This window comes from Callithrix jacchus, chromosome 17 (genome assembly GCF_049354715.1).
Source record: "Callithrix jacchus isolate 240 chromosome 17, calJac240_pri, whole genome shotgun sequence".
NCBI lineage: Eukaryota > Metazoa > Chordata > Mammalia > Primates > Cebidae > Callithrix > Callithrix jacchus.
Genome location: NC_133518.1, coordinates 50,983,581 through 51,005,839, shown reverse-complemented (window position 1 = coordinate 51,005,839; position 22,259 = coordinate 50,983,581). Strand labels below are relative to the sequence as shown.

Genomic DNA, 22,259 nt, shown 5'->3' with positions numbered 1-22,259 from the left:
CAATTCCCACTGAATGGCATGTTTGTGAGATTTCTAGTTGGATCAGGAATTGACCTGGACCTGTAGTGGTCTGAGGAAGTATTGAGTTGCTTGGTGACTTGCATCTTGTTGTCCCATAGCTGGAGTATTGTGAATCCATTGTTAATCTGTGTTGTATCACAGGACCAGAGGGATACTGAGATTTCTTGGACTAACTCGGACATTTTCTAAACTCTGACTTGAAACAAATATAAACTCCTGAACTCACTGAAGCGAGACTGTCTCCTAAGGCTTTGGTCCTCAAAATTATGTGAGCATCAGAATCTCTTGGAGGGTTTGTTAAAGTCCATTTGTTGTGTCCTTACTAGCAGAATTTCTGATTCAGTAAATGTGCAGGAGGGGCAAATATCTTACATTTCTACCAAATTCCCAGGTGATGCTAATGCTGCTGGTCCAGGGACCACTTTTGAGAGCCATTGTCCTCAGGGGCTTCTCAACATGGAGAGATTTGAAATCAGGCCATGGTCCTTCTGAGATTTCCCAGTCTCTTCATTCTTTTGACCCAGCTTGTCTCTGACCTGCTTCCTGTTGAGTTTGGGGGTCATAGATATGTGGTTATATCTTGTCTTTCAGATCCATGGTGCCTCAGACAACAAAGATTGTTTCTGGACTGTGGTAGCCATCTAGTCTCAATTTTTGAATGTAGTGTAAAAACCAGAGGTTTAGGGCAGAATTTATGTCTCCTATTGCCTTACGAACATTATTTAATCTTGAAAAAACAGTCTTAGGTGGGAGGATTCTCACTTTTATCTGTGAGGAATTGAAACTCAGAGTTTAAATTACTTAGGAAGTAAATAACAGAGTTGATATTTGAACCCAGAACTCTGGCTTCAGTGATGATTTTCCTTCACCTAAGCTTCTCTTTCTCTTGGGTTCCTTTTGAACTGAAGATTTTCTTCACCCTTTCTTCTCATCATGAGCCTCTTTAATTAGAGAGTGAATGATGACTTCCATATAGATATATGTGTGTATATATGTCTATATGGAGACCCTTTTTCCAACAGTTTTATTTAGTCACTGAAATCCTCAGATATGTGTGTATTCATATATATTAATATATATGCACCCATACATTGCTTCATTTTTAACATTTTGCATGCAATTTATCATACTATATAATATGCATTTTTGTGAGCTGCCCTGAAGCAGTTAGAAACAGGGTGAAGAATATATACAGACTCCCAAGTGTAGTCAACACATGTGTGCACACGCACATTTTTTACCCACCCACAAGCTGGCTTGTTCTTCATACCTTACAGTCTAAGAAAATGTCTTTTTGGTAGCTAAGGTCTTGTACTAGGTTCCAGCTATGCCTTTGACCGTCATCAGTAAATGGAATTGAAACTGGCTTTGCTTACCCTGCTTCCACCCAGTAATTCTCTATAAAGGAGATCAGGGCATCATTTAGTTCTGTGGGGAGAGAGGTGGCAAGTCTGTATTGATACATTCATCTGTTGGAAAACAAGAACAAGCCCTGAGTGCTTTTAAAGTATGCTCTGCAGCGAGAGTTTATATGCTTTATCCACATTAAGAGCAATACAGTTTTTTTTTTTCTTTCAAAGAAAACAGTTTTTTTTTCCATTTGGGGGAAACAAAAAACAAAGAAATTCTGGCATCTCTTACTGAAGGCTGTAATGAGGCAAGGAGCTGGACTGGAGGAGGAATGGCAATAAGAAGGAAAAAATGGTGGTCATAGATACCCCTCCAGGAACAAAATGACTCTGGGAAGATATAAAATTGCTTGGTTTTGTTTTTAAATTATCAAATAATATGACAAAATGTGTCTGTGAACCTTACCCCATTCCCCAGTCTTCTTCCGAGTTAGATGGCTTTTTTTTTTTTTTTTTTTTACTTTTCCCTTCACTCATGTTTTATGAGTACAATCTTTACTGTCAGCAAAACATAATAAAGATTTTTGTTAAAAACCTGTGACAACTGGTTAGCTTCCGAGGGGGTCTCAGTTATGCCAACTTCTATTATTATGAAGAGATCTTCTGATATTTAATAACATGTAAAAAGAATACTAAAAGACATTCTGTGTCATCTACAGCTGAGGATAAGGACCATCATGTAAATGAAGCATTCTTTTATCTTCCCTCAACACCATTCACACACAGTTATTAATCAGACAATATTAATGTATTTAGGGGCTTACAAAAAGTAGAGCAGTTCAGCATCTAATGATGGCATTTCCCATGGGGAAAATGCCATCATTATTTGTCCCATTTTGTGGGAGGAAACTGAGATTCAAAGAGGTGACTACTTTCATAAAGCTAGTCAGCTAGTAAGTTGAGGAGCTGGGATGCAAAGCCAGGCTATTTCCAAGCTTACATTCCTAGTCAAATGTTTTTCTCAAGAGAGTAAATTAATTTGGCTAGTGCTGCTTTAAGACAGAAGTCAGAGAATTTAAGTTGCAGAGAGACACAGTCAGTTCTGCTATCAAGTGATACGGTGTTTGAGAGAATCACCATACTATGCAAAATTGTGCAACAAAACCTACAGGATTTATGAGGAAAATGGGCTTAGTGGCACAACATTTAAAAACTTTGTCAGTAAAACATTAAAACAAAAAGATAGAAACCTAATAAAAATGGTAACACTGTTAATATAGTTAAATGGTTAAGGAATACATAAGAAACACTACAAGAAGTATGGCACTTTTGCTTGAAAAAAAATCCTAAGTTTGCTTGTGGAAGCAGACATTGGAAAGGTTGCTGCTTATGGATTATTGTGAAGTGGTGGAAGGAAGGTTTTCCTGAAATTGGAAGGAAAGTTGTAACAGCAATGTGGATGGATGGGTGGCTCATAACACTCAGTGACTTAGGTAGCTTATAGGTGTTAGAGGCATGTGCACCTGCTTTGGTTCAGCTGGGTGTGGTTTTCTGCAGTCACCTGGTGTTTCTCATGGATGAAATCATGCATAAACCCAACATTTGCATTATACTTAAAGTGTTCCTTAATATAGCAATAGTGCTGAAACAAATTCATGTTTTCAAAATAAGCATTATAGAAGAATTGGCTTTATAAGTCAATCCTCAGAGGATGAGCGGAACCCTACCCCCACCTTCTCATTTTTTAAATACTGATGGTCATCTGTGAGTGATGAGCCATATGAGGATGACTCTTTTATGCATGTTTATATCATTTCTCTTAGAAAATGTTAAATAATATTAAGAAACATAAAGTAACATGTAAAATTCTCCTTCCAGCCCCACAAGACAAATAATAATTTTAGGCCAAATCAAAAATATCCCATGTATCAAAATGGCCTTGTCAAGATCACATGTCCTCACTCCACAGCACCCCTGCCCTTGAGTTGAGTCAGATGGAGGCTGAGTCACTGATGACTGGATGTTACTCATTTTCTCACTGATTATTTTCCTTGACTGAGGCGGCAACTGTTGAACAGCTCTGTATTGTTTGATGAAGTGTATATATATAATCATTTGTTCTGGGTCCCAAGGCAGTTCCCAGGGTCTTGTTCGTAGATTTCAGGATGTGGCTGCATGTACTGGACATTTCTCAGCAGATCCTGCATACAGCATGATTGATTCTGGGACTTCCTGGATGTTCTACTCTTTTTAGATCCACTTTGGAAGAAAAAAAGGAACGCTACTGCTTGCACATGAAGAAAGAAGTAGCTCTATGGCATTGAGTCTATATTTTCAGGAAAGCCATGTCTAGAAGAAGCATAGTCAAAATGATGTCCTTGGAGGGGGCACCTGGCTGTTTTCAGCAAGCGAAATCCTTGTCTTCCAATTAGGTGGGCAGCTGGATAATCATGTGTACATTCGGGTTGCGAAGAGATGAGCCTCTGCTAGATGAGCCACCACTAATAGAACTGCTAGGATGATGTAATAAATTACACCACTAATGTAAGTATGACAGCATCAATGTAAGCATGTAGGAAATTTTGTTTTAAATCTAGATTTAGGTGTTAACCTTAAAACCCTAGAATTATGGCAAGTAGGAAATGAGAAGAGGATGTTTTGTCCCACACCTCATCTTACAATGAGGTGAGGCCTGCAGAAGTAATAACAACTAGCCAGAAGATGCTTTTGAGTCATAATGTGCCTGAACAGTAACATAAATGCTAGAATTCCCAACTGTTCTCCTCGTACCATAGTATTGATTTTTGTAATTCGGTGAGTTTTGACCACTTAAGATTCCAGACAGCCCTCATGTTGCTGCTGCTCTCCTTTACACCAGCATTTGTCATACTTTGATTTGATTCCCTGACTGTGCCTTCATTTTATTTTATTTTTTAAAGCTGAGAAGAATGAGGGTTGCTTGTATTCAGGCCACGGTTACCACAAGTTGGCTGTATTTCTTTGGTTGATATCCTCTCTTACTTCTGTGGATAGAAATATGAAAAAGAATAATCCTTGTACAAAGGAAACAAAAGTGCTAGCCTATTTTGTATGGAGGCCCATTTTCTGACAGGTTTGTTTTATCTGGTCGGTGAAGGCCTCAGATGTGTTACTTGAGATGTAAGAAATGCATTGGGGAAAAACACCCCAGAAAATGTTAGGGGGGAAAATGCTTATCTTTCAAGATTTTTCCTAAGCCAAATTGGGGAAAAAATGGATCATGAAACATCTTTAGAATTAAATGCAGTATTTAAGATATATTCAGTGTTCATATACTGTTATATAGTTTTTAACCTTTCAAAATGAATTCTAAAAACCATGAAATTAGAGGATATTCAAAAGAGGCTGTTTACAGTGTCATTTAGCACAATTCCCATGCACCAAGGATAAGCTAATAATAATGACAGCAGCAGCTAAAATTCACTGAGCACTTACTAGGTACCTAGCATCATTCTTCATGGATTACACGGAACTACTTAATCCTTAACCCCAAGAGGAAAGTGCCGTCATTATTTACCCCATTTCATGGGAGGAAACTGACATTCAAAGAGGTGACTCCTTTCATACAGCCACTCAGCTAATAAGTTGAGGAGCTGAGTTGCAAAGCCAGGCTGTCTACTTCCAAGCTTACAATCTTAGTAGAAATCAAGGGAGAAACCAGCAGCACTTGAGTGAGCCATGCCTCTCTCACCAGGCAGTAAAGGGCATGCCTCCAGGCGGTTTTGTTATCCATTAAAGAGAAATCAAAATAATACATGTTTTTTCTGTCTCACAGATTTGTTGTGATATCCTTAGAAGACAGGGGGAGGAAGTGGTGTTTAATGAATATCTGCTATATGCAGGTACTATATCAGGTATTTCACATAACATCATTAGCTGTTGCTGTCCCTGTTATTATTTATTATGCAGGTCTCAAATTCACTGTTGACTGTAGAGTCACTGCCATTTTCAAAGGATGGATTCATTGCCATCTGTTCTCATGTGTGAGTTTTTCTTGTTGCCTTATTCAACTGATTCCAGTGGGGGGTTATTTTTACAGCAATACATGTTATTAGTAAAAAATTTGAGCAAAGGATTTGAACAGGCAGTTTACATAGGAAGAAACTTCACAGGCCATCAAGCATTGGAAAAGATACTCCAAGTCATTAGCAATGAGAGAAATGTAAATGGATGGTCTGCCTCTGTGGGCTTCATCTTAAACCTCATCTCATCTCTCCTTAAAATGAGTTACCCATTTGTAAACTGCTGATTTCTTTGGGGCATTGTCTTCATAAACAATTAGTGAAGCATCAGTAATTTCAGCATTCTTCCACCCAAGAATCACAGTTAATTTGATGTTTGCTCTTCAATTTTAGCAGAACTCTTGTTGCTTGGATAGGGGCTCTTTGCAAACTGATGTCTTATACTTATTAGTGCCTTTAACTAGATACTGTTTACATGTAACAACTTAGTATGAATACTTTCATGCAAAAACATTTTGCAATCCATGTGTACTTTTTCTTAATATGCATTTTTCATGAACTTTTTGAAGACTTGTATTTATTTACATAAATAAATGAATAAAATGGGGGAGGCATATTACATATGCTTTTTCTGTACCATGGCTATGAAGATGGACTAAATTATCTATAAGATGCTGTCCAACTCAACAATCTCCCCCCAAATATCAGATTATCAAACCCAGTCAAGTTATAAACTGACTTGGGTTCAGCATAATTCAAAACATATTTTGCTAAGTGCTCTTGTTGTCATCTATATGAGATACTGTACTAGTGCATTCAAAGGAAAGTATATCTGTATTTTAATTTATCTGAATTTATTTATCTTTTGAGACAGAGTCTCACTCTTGTCACCCAGGAGTGCAATGACACAATCTCTGCTCACTGCAACCTCCATGTTTCAGGTTCAAGTGATTCTCCTGTCTCAGCCTTCCGAGTAGCTGGGACTACAGGCACACACCACCATGCCTAGCTAATTTTTGTATTTTTGTAGAGATGGGGTTTCACCATGTTGGCCAGGCTTGTCTTGAACTCCTGACCTCAGGTGATCGGCCCACCTCAGCCTTCCAAAGTGCTGGGATTTCAGGAATGAGCTGCTGCCCCCAGCCTGATTTATCTGCATTTAATTCAAACAGTACACATTTTGACTTGGTATGCTGAATGTTTGAGTGTATTCAGACCTTTCACAGGCTGATAGTTTACTCTAAAAATAGAGTACAGCATCAAACAAATATTAGTCCTCAGTGAAACAAGTGAGGTTGAAACTTGATCTAATGTACCAGGAAGCCATCCTATGTGAGTGATCTAGTGACCTTTAATAGGCTAGAGCCAAACAGTTTCTGATGACTGTTTGCTCAAAAACAAGTCAATCAGTGAGTAATAAAGTTCAGAGTCTTTATTCTTTGTTTTACATCTGAACTGTGAACAGCCCTTAATAAAGAGTGCATTCCTTTCTGCCAGAACTGCCCAATGGAAGACAGCAAGTCTATCTAGGCTTCCATTACAAAAGCCAACAGAAACCTCCTAAGGGGGACTCAGACCTCAGATCATTGCACTAGGAGCTGAAAATTAGAGTGCCATTGGCCGTTGTTGCTGTGGTAATCACTGCTGACCCCAAAGGTTCTTCCTCATGATAGTCTCCTCAACAGGTTCACTTCTGCATTTGGTAAGGTGTCAGGTGTGTCTGTACCTATTTGCTTATGGCAAAGTTATGTTTTACTATAAATCCAAAGTCAGAAGACAGGAGCCACCAATGTCTTGCACTTAATAAATGTTAAATGAAGACTTTTGGGGTTGGATTGGGTGCACCAGGTTTGGAAAAAAATTGGAGGTGTCACTATTTTCAGAATGTCCATGAAGCCCCAGTTGCTGGCTGCTGTTTCTCTTGAACAGTTCCAGTTGCTTTTTGGAGTAATCAGCACATGGTTATAGTTTGCAGCTTTCCAATCCACTAAGTCCTTTAGGTAGCCAGAGATGGGAAAGCTGTTTCAAAACTATCCTTTAGAATCTATTATGAGGCCTTTTTGGGGGAGGAACAGCATGGACTTAATAGGCTTTGAGTACTCATTCTATTAGGTTGTCTAGAATAGAATTCTAGTACTTATTCTATTAGGGATTGGTAGAGTACTAACTCCAGGTTCTCTGATTTCTGGGGATTGGCAGAGTATTTACCCTATGTTATCTGATTTCTGGGGCCCTCCTTTGGGATTTTCTGCCATTCCAGGTGTGGAAACTACTCATTGGTAATAGTCTTAAAATCATCTTAAGATTTTCCAATCCTGAGATTTTTCCAAACCTAAACTGATATTAGTAGTCTCACCAGATTTTTTACCATGTGTTCATTGAAAAAATAATCTCCTTCATGTTATTGCATTACTTATGGAATTACTCTTTCCAAGAAGAAAGGAATGATAATATCCAAAGTTTTGGAGGTAGTTTAAGCATTTGTCTTAAGTTTTGTGTTTGCAAAATACTCTTCAGTTGCCTCTCATTTATGTTACAAGCCTAGCCATACCTGTCCCAGTGAACATCTCAAATTTACTAAGAAATAAAAATTCAGTACAGGTGATTTGCCTTGGCTGTTGCTACCAGACTGTGTTTTTCCCCAATGGAGAAGCAGATGCATTTAAAACTGGACTTGACACCTGAAAAATCACTGTCCTGGAAGCTACTAAGTCCTTTGTGAAATCACAGTGAGGCTGAGTCCTGAACCCCTGTGGTTCTCCTCCCCGAGGTTCTGCTTCCCACAGGCAAAAGTGAATCAGATGCCAGGGAGTTTCAGTTTACTGTAGGGGGTGTGGAAAAAGACCTAAGATCATTTACTTAGAAATTGTAGTGTGGGGACATCACCAAATAAACCAATAGTAAGATATTACTAGTCTTATCAGATTTATCAAGATTTATCAGTCTTATCAAGAAGGTTGGACTTGATGCTGGGATCTTTTTCTAATAGTGTGAATTTGATCATATCTTGAACCTCTCGCCTGTAAAATGAAGACACCTGCCTTTCCTATGCCACAGGTGGTTGTATCAAATGAGTTAATGTTTGTTAGCATTTTCTGCAGCCTCTAAAATACTTTGGAAAGTACTAACTCTGTTCACCAAGGTCCGATGATCGTACACTGGCTGGAAATAGCATTTTCACATGCACTTTTCTTGAGTCTAGGTTGTCAGGTGGATCTTTCTTAGGCTCCTCAGTTTGAACAAGCTGTCATAATGTATCAAAGAATACCAGATAGGAGAAGAAAGAAAAATAACAGCAAAAATAAAAAAATTTTTAAAGAGGGGGAAAAAAGACTAGACACTCCCTCTACCCACTCTCCAGTTCCATTCAGCACACTGACTTCATTCAGCAGTTTTCCCCTGCTTTGTATGCAAAGACAGAGCCTCTCATGAGAACTTGGATGAACAGTGGAGTATAAACACTCATTAAAAATAAATCCAGATGTAGTTGGCTGCAGCCGTCTGACAGGACCCTGATTCTCTCTTCAATAGTGTCATTCATTTGTACCCCATTAATTCAGGGTTCTTAATAATTTCTCCAGGGTAAGTCTGAAGTTTACTTCATTTTATCTGTGAAGAAAGGACCCACAGAGCAAAGGAATAGTGTAAATAAGTTTGCTAGGAAACGTTTAGCCTGCTTGAGAAAAAGGGTCATTTTCAAATGCCTTACTTGCATCTCTTTGCACCCTAACTACCTACTGATTATGAGTGATTCTAGTCATTAAAGTAGTCCTAGGAGAATTCTTGGTGATATTTTATTAGCATTTAATTTGAACTACTGTAATAAAACTCCATTTTAAAAAACTCACCCATAATTCAATATTGTCACACATCTTCCTTTGTGTAAATTTGTTGTAAGGCATTATTGTAATTATGTGCCCCCAAATCGCTTGCATATCATCTGGTACCATTACATCTTTCTGAAAAAGATTTTCCATTTTCCTTTAGTTTCTTAACATTAAAGTTTCCTAACACATAAGTAGCATCACTAAAGCTTAGACATAGAGAGGAGCTGCCTGTAAGAAACCAACTAGGGAGGAATGTAGTTAGTTATTTCCACTGTGACTGGATTCCAGCCCAAGATAGAGGGCAACTTCTTCTAAAAACTTTAGATTCCTGTAATTGCATAAACTAGACTTTATTCATAAAACAACTTCTGTACCTTGCTTGAGATATAGTGAATACTACTTCATGAATTAGGGCATGAGTGCACATATATCTTTTGGGTTTTCCTTTGTCTTTCGTGAAGACACCTTTTAATATCAAGCAGTGTGTGTTATAATAGGAATTCTGCAAGAAGATTGTATTGAAAGCAGTGTGTTCAACCCATTCATCCACTCATTTTTCAAACATTTTTTAGGTATACCTACTATGGACCAGCGTGACCTAGAGGGCAGAGGAAGGCTGTGCCTCTGCACATCTCACATTTAGCGTTCAAGCCACTTAACCTTTGAAAGTGACATAAATACATTGTACAGTCTTTGTCTCTTACTGTACTTTGAGTTGCTGTGTGCCTGGTTCAAATCCTATCCCAGCCATCTCCAATGGTTATTGCTTTATGCCTAACTAGACTACCAGTTAAAACAAAGCAGATCATCTGGGCATAGCTCATCCCTCTTTATGTTTGTGTCTAATTTTTCACTTTGTTATACTGCTGTCACATTTTGAACATCTGCAGTACTAGGGATCTACACTTCTAAATAAGTAGCTTTGTACTAAAGGTAACACCTAATATTTTTATTGTTTATCAGAGCAGACAATGAAAAGCATGGGTGTATGCATCTAAGAATATCCATGAAATGAGTCTTTTTATTCCCATTTTACAGGTAAGAGAACTGAGTCACACAAGGATATATTGGTGAAACACAATTTCAAAAAGGCAAACTATGGTTCTTGTTAATGGTAAGGCCTTTTTGGCATCCCATATTTGTGAACTGTATCGATGTTATCTCACTTGATCTGATATGTCCCTCCCCATTTGTTGACATGAAAGAAGTGAGACAGATGAAGGTGAGTATGCTTTCAGCAGGTTAAGGACTGTACAGCACTTGAACCCAGGGCTTCTGAATCCTGGTCTTGGACTCTTCCCTGAGAAACATATTGCCTTCCTTTTGGCCAATAGATCTATACTAAAGATACAGGCCTCTCAACCTGAATGGGAGATTTGGAATCATAGGGACCTGAAGCAGTTAATGGAGGAGTATTATAATAAAACATGTTTCATAGTCAGTCTATTTAGTCTAGGAGCTAGAGTATTCCAAATAAACACCAATTCCTAATTAATTTTTTACTCCTGTGTTGAATTAATATCTAGAATATGCTCTTGACAGCACTAGAGCGAAAAGCCAGGTCTCCAACAAAAGAAAGTACTAATTGGGAAATAAATCACAGTTTGCTATAGCTAAAAGGAAAAAACTCCCACAAGTTCATCTGTCATTGTTATTTGTTCTTTCATCCTTTGTAGTACATTTTCAGGGTCTCAAAGAAGCTCATCTGTCTATGAAGGTGCTCATGGAAGCATCTTGTTTTACATATGATGAAAATTGAGAGAGCACTTCTTTTGACAGGAAACTTCACTTCTTGTTACTGAAAACCGTCACAACAGTCATTATGTCTGGCTTTCAGAGATTTCCTGGAGTTAGGAGAACAATAGACAGTTAAAATGGCAATGTCAAGAGCATTCTGGGGTTTTATAATGAGTACCAAGGGAAATTTTTTCTCTTGAGTTTATAAGACAAAAGTAGGAGGAATATTTGGAAACTTGAGGACATGTGGAAATGAAGGTGAATACTCTATTTTTTTTAATGGACTGTTCTTTCTAACCTTTGGAAACTGAAAAAAATTTATTTTATATGTTACTGAGTTGCTAGTGAAGAAGAGAAGATTCTCTTCGGTTGTCCCTCTCTGTAGGTTAAATCATCCCCTGAAAAGACACATTTGCAGCTTTCTGTATTTTTCTTTGATTAAACATCATTTAGAGTTCTTCAATCCAGTTTTCTTCTTCTTGTTACATATGTGCACTGCTTCTAGGGCTTATGATTTCTAATTTAGCAGCAGGAGTTACTTATCTTTTCCCTCTACCTCCAAAAAAAGATGACTCAAGCATTAGGAATATGTTTTTTGGCTTATTGTATAATTCAAATGTGTATTTGTAGTTGTTCTATTTTTAATCTTAATTTACATAGTCCTAATATGATTTCTAATTTCTAATAAAGTTTTTGAGGTACTAATGTCTAACACACTAAAAGTACAAACTACATAAACAATTTACGTGACCTGCTGTTTTCATTTCTGTAGTTTCTTGCTTGCTGCTAGAGCTGTGGATGGTTTTAAAGATCCCTGTATTAGTTACAAATGGATCCCTGAATGGTAAAAATAACCTGCTATCTTTATTTGTTTTGGAAAATCTAATACAAAGGCAATTATCAGTTATCAACATGTTTTAAATATATGAGTAGAACATTCCTTGTTTTAAAAATTAGTAAACATTTTAAGATGCTATAAGATAGAAATAAAAGTCTTCCTTCCTTTTGTCTCAATCCTAAATATCATTCCTTAAAGGGAACCACTGTTAAGTCTCTACAAATTCTACCAGAAATGACCTAATGTTCTATTTGTATACAAGCATACGTACACATATACATAATACCTATACACATATAACACACATCTATGTTTATATGTCTATATATGGATACATATATGTTGTGCCATATATTAGCAATATAGCTTGGACATCTGTTCACATCAGTATGTATAAAGCCATCTCATTTTTAATGGCTATATTGTATTCCATTGCAATGGTTTGCCATAATTTAGCTTACCTTCTGTTTTTTGACATTTAGGTTTCTCCAGTTTTATCTTATTGCAGACAATGCTGTAATAAATATTCTTGAATCTATCTTTTTGCATTTTTATAAATATATTTGTAGGATACATTCAAAGCAAGGGAATTATTGGTAAAAAAAGTGTGTCCATTTTTAACATCACTAAATATTGCCAATTGTCCTCCAAAATGACTGCCCTAATTTATACTTTCATCAACAGTGTATAAGAATGTCATGTTTCTCCATACCCTTGTCAACACTGAATATAACAAAAATTTTAGTTTATAAATATAATCAGTAAAAATAGTATCTAATATTAATTGTCTATTGCTGCTGTATTTAAGGTTCACTTGAGCAAATGCCTACTGAGCACTTACTCTGTGTTATTGAAATGGCAAATGGCAATCAAAAATTGTACTTGTCCTTAAGGAGCCATGGAAGTGAATAAGAAGCCTCTTTTTAGAAGAAATTCAAAAGTTGCAAAGATAGAAAAGTGGGTCTTTTGCACCCTACCAACAGGAAATAGTTGTCTAATAAAGATAGTGTCCACCCATGTCAACTTTCAGTTCTATTGCTGGCCTAAATTGGCAACTCTCTGCTTCTACAACAGTGGCCTCGCTTTCATTTCGGAAGATAGTTGACTGCAGGTAGGAGTAGAAATGCCTATCTAGTAGCTTTTGTTTTTCTCCAAGACCTGACTCAATTATCTCACTGGCTGCTTTTAAGAGAAAGCACCCACTGTTGGCTTCTGTTCTGAAAGGGCACCAGGCAAGCATGGAATCCTATCAGCAGAGAAAGCCAAAAGCTCAATAAACTGTTTATTCATTGTTCAAGCTTCTTCACCTGTATGGATTATTAGAAGAAGCATTTCATCTTAGGGTACCCAGATTAGATTATAGACACTTCAAGTATTTCTTTAGAATTCACTGAGGGGAAAAAATAGGGAAAACAGCATCAGTCATTTGAGACCATGTTGGTTCCTGATGCTAAAATAATCTATATGAATAAACTATATTCTGTAAATTGAAATATCTGGTTTCCAGCCTGTTAAATAAAAACAGGAGGATCTGAAGTACATGGCAAAATGGGATAAGCTTGGTTTTCTGAGTGGAAGCAGCTATTAATTTTACTTTCTTATAGCTGAAGGTGAAGGAGATTTGAGGTTCTCTGAGAATTAAAATTCCCCTGGAGTTAGCCCAGGGTGGGACTCTCAGAGCTGTCTACTCTCATGCCATTGCCTCTAGCCTGTGGACATTTTTTCCACCTTGGGGCAAGAGGCAGCTCCAGTTTGCCCAATTGCTGTATGTGTTCCAGGCCAGTGTCCAATGAGGCTGACTTGCCAGCTGCCTTTCCCACAGCCAGCCAGCCAGTCCCGAGTGTGTTTTGAAAGATAATCCACAAAAAGCCAACCCTTTTAGAGAGGCTGGAATAGGCTAGTAGTTGCTAGGCAAGTTAAAGTAATTCAGTGTCCTTGCCAAACGTCTGCCATGCAAATAGGGAACTTTCAGGGAAGGAGAGTGAGATGGTGGTGTGTGTTGGTTGCCATAGGAATGTTTCCCTGATTGGTACAAGACCACAGAGTGGGGAGAGCAAGACGGCAGCATCTACAGTGCTTTCTGCTTGGGAATGGGAACCCAGAGTGGGCAGTGGAACGGAGGCAAGCCATGCAGAGGCAGGAGCAGATGAGACCCTAGATGTGAAGCTAAAAACGGGGGAAACAGAAAGAGCAGATTGACTCAGGAAAATTATATGGGGAGCTCTTATGCTACTCTGAAGATCTGAGACTTGGAGAATTTACAATCCTGAATTAACTCAGGGAAAATTCCAGCTAGACTCTGAAATGAATTAGATGGAGATTTAAAATAGGGCAATTTAGTGGGAAAAGATACTTAATTTGAAGGTAGGTATTTTATATTTATGTAAATATTATGTTAGATTATGTCTTTATTTTAGCTGTTAAAGGTAGTAATTAAATATTTGTTAATGAATTATAGTGCTGTATTTATCAAGTTCTGATTTATAGGGTAAAAAAGCATAGTTGACCGAATTGTGTGAAACCTTGAACCTTGGACCCTCTGACATGGGCTTACTGCCGCATTAACACCCTGTGCATCTGGTGGTAGCTTCCAAAATGATAGCTGAGGGTCTGAGTGGAAATAAATGGCTTTTAGCAAGTGTTGAACCTTGAATGTGCTGTTTAACCTCTCTGATTAATTGATTACCCAGTTCTGACTATGAGAGGTGTATAGCTATCCCTTATCTCACTTAAATGATTTGAGCATGGATGCTGTTCTCATTTGAATACAGTTTTGGGGGTGGGTGGGGGTGGTATCAGATCCTAGGGCACATGCTATGATAATGACAGACTTAATTATCAGTCAGTATGATGTAGGACAAAGGTTTTCTTTTGATCACAATCTTAAGAAACGTTTCTTTAACAGATAGTTTTACTTGTACATATGAAGTATTATATAAATTTATCATTTCCCATGTATTTGACTCATGTTCAGAGGGTATTTAAAATAGTATCTTCTTCAGAATGTATATGTTGGGATTATATATTGCCGTTTCTTTCCTTTTTATATAGTTTCTTTTTGTGGTCAGGTAAAAGAAGACTAAAGGGATATGATATTTAGTCTCAAATATTTGAAGTATAGTCACTGTTCTGTTTCAGGGCTGTTTCCCTCTATCAAGTCCTTTGATATGGAACTCCAATGTCATTTTTACTTTACAATTGACCACATGCTGGCTGACTGACATTAATTGACTAATCTGAGGCAAATTTGTAAACCAAATGCCAAATTTTAATTTGCTGAGAGAATATAATCTAATAAGAAAGACTACCCTTGGGCTCTTCACATGGTGAACCCTAGTGTGGTTTAGATAAAGAAGCCCAGGTATATACTAACTATAATCTTTTCTTAAAAAAGTGGTGTTCTTATCTAGGCCCTCCAGAATCTAGAGTAGCATTGTCCAATAAAAATGTAATATAAACCTCAAGTATGAGCTTTATAAGTAATTTTAATTTTTCTAATAGCCACATTAAAAATGAAATGCAAAATTAATTTCAGCCATATATTTTATGTTGCTTAATATATTCAGCATATTATTTCAACATGTACAGTTGACTCTTGGTATCCATGGAGAATTGGTTCCAGGACTCCCCACATATACTGGAATCTGTGGATGCCCGAGTCCCTTATATAAAATGATGAGGTATTTGCATATAACATGTGCATATCCTCTCATATATTTTAAATCATCTTTAGATAACTTAAAATACCTAATACAATGTAAATGCTATGTAAATAATTGTGGTACCGTATTATCTATATTGTTTTTTGTTTTTTTAAATTTACTTTTTAAAAATATTTTTACTGGGCAGTTGGTTGCATATGCAGAACCCATGGATATGGAGTGCTGACTATAATTAATATAATGAATTATTAATGAGATATTTTATATTTTTAAAATACAACGTCTTGAAAGTCCAATTGAGATGTGCTGTAAGCAGCATATTTTACATTTATCGCACATCTCAATTGGGACACTGAAGTTTCATGGACAGTACTTGATCTGTACTTAGATTAAAACTTACAGTAGAAAAAGTAGATTCACATACCCAAGTCATTCCAAACATACAAATCAGTTGTCCAGTAACTGAATCGGTGTCCATTTCTAAATTTAAATTTAACTTTAATTAAAATTAAATAAAATTTAAAATACAATTCAATTCCTGATTGACACTAGCCATGTTTTAAGCACTCAGTAACCACCTGTGGAGTGGCTGCCATGTTGTGTTGGACAGCACAGAAAAGACTGCTTTCTCTAGCCTTTTCCTTCACTCCCACATGTCTCAGATGGGAAGACTTGTGTGAGACCTCTGATGGGAAGAGAATCTCATTTTGAAAGTGTGGAACCACAGACAAAGAGTTAACTTTCTTAAAAAGAAGTTTACATTCAGGCTATATTAGAACCTACCTGGCAAGGAGTTATCTGTCTGGTAGACCAGACTATCTCCACCCTTGTTCCTAAATACGCCCCTCATTGTCTCCCCAGCAGATAAAAATATGCCAACCTTGTATCAAGGTTGCCTCCCTCAGGCTCCCCTTGTCCTCCACTGCAGGCTGGCTCATTTCCATTACGTCAGTGTATTTCCTGGTTATAGGCCTCCTTTATCTTTCTCATTGTTTCAATTTCCACATTTGGCCTTAATTTCTGTGATACCTCAGTGCAGCATTCAAATGTTTAAATTCCAGTTTAGTTCTTAATTAAGGTCATGTATATCAAGGTCAATGTTATGTTAATTTGAATAACAGACATTTCCTTTGCCCCTTGCTCCAGATTTCTAGAGTGGCTGGGCTGAGAAACTTTACTCCCTGTTCACCTAGGCAGGTATCTTGCTTTGGGCATATGGGGATTCTTGAATATAATCACTCTGTGGTGAATCAGTCAGACCTGTGAACCTTAAAGAACTTATCTGTTCCCTGGAGAGGAAGAATTAAGCAATACTAATATCAGGTGGATGGATAAAGACTTAGCCTTGCCAGAAGTTTTGCCCCACACCTTTGCTTGGGTCTGAAACTTGGTTGGCACATAGTATAACAGTAACTTTGTCACTCATAGGTTAAAGAGCACAGAAGTCTGTCATTTTTCTGTTGGGTACCTGGCACTTGCAAGGGACATCACTGATGATAAAATTCATCCACTCTGTTTTGAATATATCAAGTGAAAAGCACTTACATTGCTTTTTCAGGTCTGGAGAATGATGGCCTTAGTAAGGATGGGCCCTTGTCCAAGATAGTTACAAGATAGTACAAGATAGTTTCTTTCATAAGAAAGTTAGCTTGGAAATTAGGAAATAAATATTTGACCTCTTGAATCATTTTAAATTAAACTGAATAGAAATGCATATTGTGCTCCTTCCTTATTACCTTCAGAATCAAATTATTTTAGAGACAGGTAAGGCTTTGTAGAAAGAGGATCTGTACTGCCTGTAAACCTTGGATGCCAGTCCCAAGTCTATTGACTGCGGGGGCTGTGACACCAAGAAAGCCATTAAGTTGTTCTTGGCCTCACTTCTCACCGGTCAAATGAGAGCACTGGACTAGATGATCTTAAGGCCTTTTGGTCATCACATGGTTTGATCATCTACTCTAATCTCATAATTTCTTAGGTGAAGAAACAAAGGCCTACAAAGTTGCTTTCTAAGATCCATAGCAAATTTGAGGCAGGTCTTAGGTTCTCAGTCACATGCTTTGTCTACTTCAGGAAGCTTTATTGTTCACTTAGAGGTTAGGCTTGAACCAAATAAAAATATCCAGAGGGACTGCTGATTCTCTGTTCTTCCCATAATGTCACTTTGTCTGCTCATATATTGAGGTTATTGGCCAAACATCTAAAATCCATAGGTTACCTGTTAATTTTTTGCTTCCTTAATATAGCTGGCCAGTAATTCAGGTCAGATGCCTCTCTGGCATAAAGTTTTCAATGACCTCCTATTTCAAACAAAACAGGCTGGACTCAGTGGCTCATGCCTATAATTCCAGCACTTTGGGAGGCCGAGGTGAGTGGATCAATTGAGGCCAAGAGTTTGAGAACAGCCTGGCCAACATGGTGAAACCCTGTCTCTACCAAAAATACAAAAATTAGCCAAGTGTGGTGGTGTGCACCTGAAATCCCAGCTATTCAGGAGGCAGAGGCACTAGAATCTCTTGAACCTGGGAGACTGGGGCTACAGTGAGCTGAGATTGCACCACTGCACTCCAGCCTGGGTGACACAGCAAGACTCCACCCTGCTCCCCTCCAAAAATAAAATGAAACACTACATTAGTTCTTTGCTGGTGAAGATGCATGATAACAAAAGAAAAAGTGATAGCTGGGATGCAGAGTTAAATTTTCTCAAATATTTTCCATTAAAACAGTAACTACAATAAACAGTGAAAACCAGAGGGGCCCCAGTAGCTGCTCTGGTTGAAGTTCCCAGTGTAGGTTGGAGGCCCACTTCCAGGTGTTGGAGTATCACTCATGGACAGGAAGCAGAACCTGACTTTCTTGGGAAGGCTTCTTTTAGCTGGGGCAAGCCCAGGGTCTTTCATTCTTCTTCAGCGTGTCATTCAATGAAAAAGGCCAAGAGTGCCAAGGAAAAGAAACTTGTTGATTGTCTGTTATATATGAGGCCTTCTAAGTATTTAAATATAATGGCTCATTTAATTCTGTGACCACCCTGTAAATAGGTGGGCATTATTTCCATTTTACAGATTAATAAAAGTTATGTAGCTTGTCTAGGGTTACACAGTAAGTGATCAGGGATTTATTTAGCTCTAAAATCTGATTGTTTTCCACTAATAACCAATAGCAGATAATAATATGTAGACCCCAGTGATGTTATTTCAGTTCCACTGAATTTGAAGACACCTGCTATCAATGTATAGGCACCAACATAAATTACAGCCTAAAACTAGAGGTGGATACCGTAATTGAGTAAATTTTGTTAAACAGAGGCTATTAACCTGCATCACAGATCCTTTGAAGACATTAAAAGCAAAAATATTAAAGGGTTTTTTTGCAGTTGACACATTTACATACATATCCACTAATCAGTATTGTTGGTGAGTGACAAAAGGTGTGTGAATCCTAAGTCAAATTTAACTTTCAGAGGTGGTGCTTGCTCCTTTGGGGTAAAATACAGTGCCATCATTTTGGTTTTTAAGTAATCCTGCTGTTTGGGCTTGTGGCTCTGTCTCTTATTCTTTGGGACGATGAGGGGATGCTATTTGCAATCAGTATCCCTCCTACAGACATGGCAACTGTTCCAGTTAATTGGTGCTGCATGACAAACCAATCCAAAACTTAACGTCAGCCACAGCCATGTGTATTTGACTCATGAATCTGCAATCTGGCCAGGGCTCAGCAGGGACAACTCATCTGTGCTCCGTTCAGCTTCATCTGGGTTGGCCTAGAGGCTGGGGGTTGGAATCATCTGAAGCTAGCCCACTTAATGTCTGTAGCCTAGCTGGGAAGACTAGAACAGCTGGGCTCCTCAGGCATCTCTGTGGTCTCTCCAGCATGATAGCTTCAGGGTGTACAGACTTCTGTACCAGTTCACTGCTCATCATATGACTCAAGAAAAAGAAAGACAGGAACATTTCATGATCTACCTTAGAAAATCAGACAGCATCACTCTACTATGTTCTATTAAATTGAAGCAGTTACAAAGGACACGTAGATTCCATGGGAGTAGAAACAGATTCCATCTCTTGATAGGGAAGTGAAAAGTTTCTGGAAGAGCCTTGCAGTGGCCAGACTACTACACAGATATGGGAGGTTGCAGGTAATGTGCTAGTGCCCAAACCAGATGCATCTCTGGGCCTTTCTCTCTGACAGAGAATTAGGTATCCCTCTGGATATTTATAGTTGGTTCAAGCTTAACCCAAGGGAGTATATTGGCATGCAAATGGAATATAATCAATTCATTATAATTTGACCAACACAATTAATACTTTTCAAGAAAATCATTTGAAAATGTGTGACACTTTACTGTTAGAAACAGATTACTTATGAAACACCAATGGATTAGGCCAATAAGACAGATAGTTGAGTCTTTCCCTAAATTTTTCATCATTTTTGAGCTGGTGTCTGTTTAGTGTTCCTGAATTGTCATTAGATTTCTGCTTTTCTACCTTGGGTGCAAAGGTAAACAAGTGAATATTTATGTAAACAGCTTTGTGTAGAAACTCTTCCATTTAAAACTGAAAAGGGAAGGCAATTGCTCTTAAGACTGACTGTTACCTGAAGGGGTTGTTTCAGCATTTTACAGCAGCTGCTGCCTCCTCTTTTGGAGATGAAATTGTTATTCAAGACACATTTCTCAAAGTTTACAAAATTAGTACAGGCACACCTTATTTTATTATGCTTCACTTTATTGTGTTTTGCATGTATGACTTTTTTATAAATTGAAGGTTTGTGGCAACCCTGCATTGAGCAAGTCTATCAACACCATATTTCCTACAGCATGCGTTTAATTCATGTCTCTATGTCACGTTTTGGTAATACAATATTTCAAACTTTTTATTATATCTAGCATGGTGATCAGTGATCTTTGATGTTACTATTGTAATTGTTTTGGGGTGCCATGAACCATGCCCATGTAAGACAGCAAATTTAATAGATAAATGTTACGTGTTTTCTGACTACTACACACTACTCCACCAACCATCTGTTCTACTTCTGTCCTTCTCATTGGGCCTCCCTATTTTCTGAGACACAGTAATATTAATTTGGGCCAGTTAATAACCCTAAAATGGCTTCTAGGTGTTGGAAAGCTTGTTGAAAGCTTAGAGGCCAAAACAAAAGCTAGGCCTCTTGCATCAGCTAGACAAGTTAGAAATGCAAAGCAAAAGTTCTTGAAGAAAATTAAAAGTCCTACTCCAGTTAACACATGAATGATAAGAAAGCAAACAGCCTCACTGCTGATAGAAAGTTTTAGTGGTCCATATATATGTATACATGTGTATATGTATATATGCTATGTATAGAGACAGCAAAAATACATACAAGATAGATAGGTTATATAAAGAGAGAAGAATTAATCAGTCACAACATTCCCTTAAGCTAAAGCCTAATGCAGAGTATGGTATTAACTCTCTTCAACTCTCTGAATACTGAGAGAGGTGAAGGAGCTGCAAAAGAAAAATGGAAAGCTAGCAGAGGTTGGTTCGTTAGGTAAGAGGAAAGAAGCCATGTCCATAACATAAAAGTACAAAGTTAAGCAGCAAGTGCTCATGTAGAAGCTGCAGCAAGGTATCCACAAGATCTAGCTAAGATCGTTATGAAGATGGCTAGACTAAACAAATTTTCAATGTAGATGAAACAGCCTTCTGCTGGAAGAAGGTACTGTCTAGGCCTTTACTGGCTAGGGAAGAGAAGTCAGTGCTTGACTTCAGTGCTTCGCAGGGCAGGATGACTCTCGTTAGGGGCTAATGCAACTGGTGACTTTAAGTTGAAGCCAATACTCATTTACTATTCTAAAAATCCTAAGGCCCTTAAGAATGATGGTAAACTATTTTTGCCTGTGCTTTATAAATGGAACAACATAGCCTGGATGACAGCACATCTGTTTATAGCATGGTTTACTGAACATCTTAACCTCACTGTAGAGACTTACTGCTCAGAATAAAAAAGATTCCTTTTAATATACTATTGCTCATTGACAATATGCGTGGTTACCCAGGAACTCTGAGGGGGATGTACAAGGAGATTCTTGTTTTCATGTTTGCTAATGCAGCATTCATTCTGCAGCTCATTTATCAAGGAATAATTTCAACTTTCAAGTCTTATTATTTAAAAATGCATTTCATAAGGCTATAATTGCCATAGATAGCGATTCCTCTGACAGATCTGAGCAAAGTAAATTGAAAAGGAAAATTTACTTTCTGGAAAGGATTCAGCTTTCTAGATGCCATTAATAACATTCATGATTTATGGGAAGAGGTCAAAATATCAACATTAACAGGAGGTTGTAAGAAGTTGATTCCAATCCTCATGGATGACTTGGAAGGATTTAAGGTTTTAGTAGAGGAAGTCACTGCAGATGTAGTGGAAATAGGAGAACGGAAGTTAAAAATGGAGGCTGATGATGTGACTGAATTGCTGCAATCTCATGATAAAACTTGAAGGAATGGAGAGTTGTTGCTTACGGATGAGCAAAGAAAATGGTTTCTTGAGATGGAATCTATCCCTGGTGAAGATGCTGTGAACATTGTTGAAATGACAACAAAGGATTTAAAATATTACATAAACTTAGTTGATGTGGCAGCAACAAGGTTTGAGAATATTGACTCCAATTTTGAAAGAAGTTCTGTGGGTAAAATGCTATTGAATAGCATCACATACTGCAGAGAAATCTTTTATGAAAGGAAAAATCAGCCAATGCATCAGACCCCATTGTTTTAAGAAATTGTCCCAGCCACCGAAAACTTCAACCACCACCCTGATCAGTCAGCCGTCATCAACATTGAGGA

The 22,259-nt window shown here is 37.8% G+C and overlaps 1 protein-coding gene across 16 annotated transcripts in view; it reads left to right on the top strand.

Annotated features, from left to right (window-relative positions):
* TMEM108 (transmembrane protein 108) overlaps positions 1–22,259 on the top strand; it is a 337,717-nt gene that overhangs the window by 67,394 nt on the left and 248,064 nt on the right. For 3 of the 16 annotated variants that reach the window (XM_035277899.3, XM_035277902.3, XM_008983812.5), the window contains exon 1: positions 13,813–14,137. The exons of 10 other annotated variants lie outside the window; for them this stretch is intronic. The gene's annotated coding sequence lies outside the window, so the exon portion shown is untranslated. Of the gene's footprint in view, positions 1–3,802; positions 3,915–10,236; positions 10,313–13,812; positions 14,138–16,581; positions 16,633–22,259 lie in introns of those variants that run through there. 3 more of the 16 variants (XM_054246987.2, XM_035277897.3, XM_078354220.1) reach the window with 3 other exon arrangements.